A 6,796-nucleotide genomic window follows, 5' to 3' on the forward strand; every position below is an offset into this window, starting at 1 on the left:
TAGATAGGCTATGGCCCTAACATTTTTTCAACAATAAGCAATTGGAGGGGAGATTATACAGCTAGATATTAAAGAATGATTAAATGAATGAAGACAACATTTGTCTCAGGTTCATAAATAGATATTCTTAATATATGTTTAAAAAATGGCTCAGTCTGAGCAGTAGAGAAATGAAAGCCAGACTCCAGAAAAATTCTAGTTTTCTCTATTCGATGTATAAAGATCGAGCAGACTGACAAAGCTTAGTGCTAGAGACACTAAGTTGACAGTTCTGTTCTACTGTATATTATGATGCACACTGATATAAACAATTTACTTTCCTATAAAGTTGAATTAGCACTAGCTAAATATTGCAGATGCTGTGAAAATAAGTGTGAATGTTCTTCAAAAAGCTATTAATAGATCCACCCCATGATCCATCAATATCACTCCTGGGAATAGACCCAAAAGACTCTGTTCTCCTGCAGTGATGCCTGCTCGTCATTGAGCATCACTGTTCTAGCCACAACAGCTAGGAAGTGGAGACAGCCTAGATGCCTATCAACTGATGAATGGATAATGGAAGTGTATGGCCTGTACAGAATAGAGTGTTATTCAGCAGTAAAGAAAAATGAAAATTTAAGATGAATAGAGGGAACTAGAAAAATTATACTTAGTAAGGTGATCTAAACCCAGAAAGACAAACACCCCATTTCTCACACATATGAAAATCCTAGGGTCAAATCTTTAGGGATGGGGGGGCAGTGCACATGTGAGCATGATTGCGCGTGCACACACACACACACATGCACACATGCACACACACACACACACACACACACACACACACACACATATGTTTAACTGGAAAGGAGCCATGGGGGAGTTTTGTTTTGGTTTGGTTTGGTTTGGTTTTAGATTTTGCATCTTCGATTCTTTTCTTTTTAAATTGGATATTTTATTGATTTATATTTCAAATGTTATCCCCCTTCCCCATTTCTCCTCTGCAAACCACCTATTCCATAGCCCCTTACCCTGCTTCTATGAGGGTGCTACCCCACCCACTCCTGCCTCACTGCCCTAGCATTCCTCTACACTGGGGCATCAAGCCTTCACAGAACCAAGGGCTCCCACTGATGCCAGATAAGGCCCCTTCAGCTCCTTCAGTTCTTCCCCAACTCCTCCATTGGGGTCCCTGTGCTCAGTCCAATGATTGGCTGTAAGTATCCACATCTGTATTAGTCAGGATCTGGCAGAGCCTCTCAAGAGACAGCTGTATCAAGCTTCTGTCAGCAAGCACTTCTTGGCATCTGCAATAATGTCTGGATTTGGTGTCTGCATGTGGGATGGATCTCCAAGTGGGGCAGTCTCTGGATGGCCTGTCCTTCAGTTTCTGTTCTGCTCTTTGTCCATGAGGGATGTCTTAAGGAAGACAAAATAGGAAATGATGGGGAGGGAGGTTTAAGTGGAGAGAGAATAAGAGATAGGAGAATAGAGAACAGAGTTGTGCAGAGAAGGGATAATTAGCATTAACGATGCTTGAGAATACCATATGGAAACCTGTTATTTTATAAACTTCATACACACCGATATTTATTTATTTATTTTTATTTATGAGTTTAATTGGAGTTACCCTGCATATGGGAATAGTGGTCTTCCCAGAAGCCATAGATTAATTAATGAAAAAGCCCAATGCCAGGTATGGATAAATCCCCTTGAATTATTGGTCATGAAGATCCTAGAGATACCCCTCCAGAACAATATAGGCTCTTGCTGTTGCTCTTGATTGCCCACTAGAACTAGATAATAAAAACCTACTCCTGAAAACACGACACACTTTGAGCACAGAACATGGAGAAATCAAAGTAACACTGGTCGGGAAGTTTCCTCACCACTGGCTAATTTTCATAGTGCCAGAAAGTGTGATATAGGCTGATGGGAGAGAAAGGTCACCAAGAGTCCTTCCTAGCTGTAAACCCTGTGAGCTACAATAACAATTGGCCTGTCAAGATATGCACATGAGTGCAGTAATAGTACAAATGTTATAGGAATAACCAACTACATTCTGTTTGGATTTAAGGTCCACTCCACAAAAGGGAAAGAATGTCTGATACTGTAACTATGACCAAGAACTCATGGCTTGGGAGCCCATCGGCCTCAGGAATGAACCTGCTACTGTTAATTTACTGAAAGGACATTGTTTCAAAGTGTTCTCTAATTTGTATCTCTATACCCATAGATTAGTGCAATTCTCAGACATCATCAGAGAAGCTTCTGTAGTTGGATTCTGATTAATATAGGAATGCAAAAAATAAAAATAAGAGGACAGGAATGAGTACCTATGGCATGCTCAGTCACAAGTAGGACAACTGTATCACACTCCATCACCAAAGCTCAGAAAACATCATAAAAAGGATGGAGGGATTGCAAAAGTCAAGAATAACTAAGATGAAGCAGTATTTAGGGACAGGACAGGACCAATTCTCTCATGAACTCAGAGCAATTGTGGTTGCCTGTGTAAAGCCTGTACACAATCAGACCAGTCAACAATCCTGCATGGAGGTGAGAGAACTCATGAGCCTACTGAGGAACTATGGGTAGCTGATGACTGCTAGGGGATGGAGAGCCTGTCTTTTTTTAATGGATGTGGACCCTGGTGGGTAGACCATGCTCCAGTGGGTAGCTTTACACCAATGGATAGAGAATGGGTAGAACAATTCTTTTTATTTTTTTTTAAGAAGTCATGAAGTGGAGAGGCAGGTGGATGGTAGAGATGGATCTAGGAGGAATCAGAGGAAGGAATGAGAAGTGAATATGATCAAAATACATTGTTTGTATAAAATTCTCAAGGAATTGATAAAATAATATACTTTAAGAAATCTGTATACTAGGAAACATGTACAGTCATACATTAATTAGCTGGACTATTTAAATTAGGAAAATAATGACAATAATATTGTCACTGTATATTGACATGAAAACAGATAATGATGTACTTTCACAAAAGAATATTTTCATATCAGAAATAGTGAATGAACTATGGCCCACAAAGCAACTTTATGGATCTTGGCAATATTTTAAAATAAAAATGTAGAATAGTGCATACAACAAGGTACTCTTTTAATAAACTTCAATATCATCTAAAAATCAAAAATGCTACATATTATATATAGTATATAATACATAATTATGTAATAATATGTCTTATATTTTATAACTGTAATTTATATAATATATTTCTAATATTATATATAAATGTATAATATAATTTATTATATATTTTATAATATAATATTATATGTTTTATAATTGTATACTTAATTCATATGATTATATAATATCATTATATAATTTAATATATTGCATATACATATAATTTTTAATGAAGAAAATTACAAGTGCAAACTTCAGGATGGTGTTTGCCATAGGGAAAGGTGTTAAATGCTCAAACATAAATTATGGCTGATATTAGTTGTTGGGTTGGGTGGAAGTGAGTATATGTGTGAGAGGAAGAGATCTATGTAAGGACTAGTGAAGACAACTTCAGGAGCTAAGATTACAGATCAGCTTGCTTTGTTCATAGTGTCAATTAAACAAAAGAAGAAAAGAAACCTCACCAACTTTGGAGGATCTAAGGAAGTGCGTCAAAATAGGTGCCCTAGGTTTAGTCATAGAAGGAAGCATAAAGAGACTTTTCAGGAAACACTAACATATAACGACAAAATGTCAGCCTGAGCCAATGAGTGCCTAAGGATACCTACTGAGCTGAATGGAAACTGTGCACCATGAGAACAAGACTAGTAACTGGTAAAGCCCTGAATCACCTCCAACATAAGCCTCAGTGACAGTTGGAGCCTTGGAAAGTGACTACATCTGAGTCCTCTGGTTCCTTTTCTCAGTCTCTCTAACTAGCTGGATTCTATCAAAACAACCATGACCTTGGAATGTACCTAGAAGTGAAGCCACTGCAAATACCCCGATCTCCAAACCATTTTTACCAGGTCCTAAAGTCTCTGAGCAATGCTGGATTTGTTGATTCCTTGCCAGTCCTGAGATCTGAGACAGGATTCCAGATTTGCCATCAAGAGGTGGAGATGGAATTAAACGTCAGCACAATGGACAGCTCCCTCTGGCTTTAGGGAAAGCTCTACATCAGAAACCCTTTTACCATTTTTCTGTGTTGCCAGATCAACCTTCCTAAATTGTCCATCTGACCGCAATTCCACCATTAGAAACTTCCACGATGCCCTAACTTAGTAGCCAAAACCCATTAAAATATCCCCTCCCTTATTTCCAGCATTATGGATAGCCTCTATTCCTACAGAGTTTTGTTCAGGGCAGAACTATACATTCTACCTCTTTGATGAGTCCCCTCTCCCCTCTCCCCTCTTCCCTCTTCCCTCTTCCCTCTCTCCTCTCTCCCCTCTTCTGTTCTTCCCTCTTCTCCTCTCCCCTTTCTCCCTCTTCCCTTCCCCCTCTCCCCTCTCTGCTCTCCCCCTCTCCCTTCTCCCCTCTCCCTTACCTCTTCTTCCCTCTCCTCTCTCCATCCTGTCTCCCCTCCCTCCCTGGTTCCCAAGCTAACAATTGGAGTATTCCAGTCTTAATATTCTTGTCCTTCTATTTCCACTCATTTCTCCAGTGATATCATCTACTCCTGTGGATTTAAATGTATCTTCAAACTAAACCTCTGCCCTGAACATCAGACTTGATAGAACCAGTTGGAGGCTCAATAGTGACCTCAACATTAACACATCAGTAATAAACTGGTTTGGTTTGGGGTTTGGTTTGGTTTGGCTTATGGTAGTGATTAGCAACTTAGTACAGTTTTGAATGGAAGCTGTGAGAACAGATATCTTCGGCTTCTTCCTAGTCTAAAAGAAAGTATTCTTTCAGCATTCAGCTGTCGGCTTTGGGTACACATCCTTTATCACACTGTGAAACTTCTCTTCTTCAACGTTATCAACTGCTTTTTAAATTTTTTCTTTCTTTCTTTCTTTTTTACATATATTGGAATGGTTATATTGTTTTCCTACATGCAATATAATGAGTTCTTTTGATTTTCAAATCTTAAGTCCTTCTTTCATTTCTATTATTAGTCTCATTTGGTCCTGATATACTCTTTTATATATTGTTTTGTGTTCTTTTCATAAGAAAACATGGCCTTTAGTTTTCTTCTCTTGGAATGTTTTTCTCTTAATTTAATAGCAGGTTAATACTTGCCTCCAAAAATTTGGACTGGGAATATAGCCCAGTGGTTGAGTGTTTGCCTAGCATCTGTGAATGTGAGATCCTAAGTACAATTAGACACATACACACACACAACAGCAACAACAACAACTTAGAAACACCTTTCATGTTTTTGATGTTTTGTTGTTATTTGAGGGTTGGGGGTATTAAGTACACCAAAAGGAGCAGCTAGCTGGGCGATGACAAGAGTGCTTCTCACCTCTCTGAATTTTATTCTCCATTATCACTTAGGGAGGTGAGAGTGTTGATAGAATCTTAATAATAGAGGGCTACTGAAGTCATTCATTCCCTCTGCCCATCCAGAAAGCTTTAGTAATCTGTGATGTGCAAAGAATTTGCCCATTTCGTGTCTAAGCTGTCAGATTTACTAGCATTAAATTTCCCAAGAATGTTTCACTGTCTTTTGCCTTTCTGGAGCCTGGGTTATAAATATGTTGAAACATTGTTGCTGTCCTGTGGGTTCTGAACCTCTGTTCTGCTGTTGTTGGCCCTGCCCTGTTTCAGTGCTACAGATTAGGTATTTTCTATTGCTGTTTTCCAGCTCACTGAGCTCTTCTTCCTCAGTGTCTAATCTCAACTGGATCTTTATTTAAATATTACCTCAAGATTTGCACTCTCCTCAGCAGAGCTCACTGCCCTCCTTTTCTGCTTGGTTTTTCTAATTTTCATCATCTGTAACTTATGTACTTATCCATCTGACTTAGTAATCACTTCTCTTTGTTGGAATGTACACACCTCATAGGCAAGAATCTTGTGTGGTTCTACTATCCTGTAGCCCCAGAACAAAGATTGTATTAAGTTCAGAATATACTAAGTGATGAAAAATTAAGAATTAATGTTACCATTTGAAAACCTTCCTGATGCCATTCCTATTTTTTCTGTATTTTGTATCATAGCATTGACTATACTTTTATTGTTGGTGAATATCCATCTCTCCCTTTCCTCTTCCTCTTCCTCCTCCTTCTTCATTCATCTCTCTCTCTCTCTCTCTCTCTCTCTCTTCCTCCCTCCCTCCCTCCCTCCCTCCCTCTTTCTCTCTCTATCACTTGTTTTTGGATACTTTATGGGTTTCTTCCACCCTTCTCCACTCCTCTTCTTCCACCCTTTCAACCCCCTAGCACTAGATCAAAAGACAAAAGGATTGAGGGCAAAGGAAGGAGATCCCTGAATAAAGTCAGGAGTCAGAAAGGGGGCAACATTATTGTTAGATTACTTCCTGCTGGTTAGGGGCATTGAGTTCCTTGGGGCAAGTTTGATCTTCATCATCTGGATATCTAATTTCTTCTTGTTGCTTCTTCTTTGTGCACAACTACTTAGACCACAACCAACAACAACTAACAACTAACCAACTACCCTGCCTCTCAGGGCCCTTGTATTTATATACTCTCTGAAAAGTCCCCAGAATTCCAGATGTTACACAATTGTAGAAACTATCTGTAGCTGGAAAAATCATGCCCCTGCTATAGCACAAGGCAAATCATAGTCAGCTGCTACATAACCCACATCTGAGATTAAAATGAAAATACATTTCTTTGTTTTCCAAAGAAACCAAAATTGCAAAATTGTCACT

The sequence above is a fragment of the Mus caroli genome, chromosome 4, assembly GCF_900094665.2.
Source record: "Mus caroli chromosome 4, CAROLI_EIJ_v1.1, whole genome shotgun sequence".
In the NCBI taxonomy this organism is placed as follows: Eukaryota; Metazoa; Chordata; class Mammalia; order Rodentia; family Muridae; genus Mus; species Mus caroli.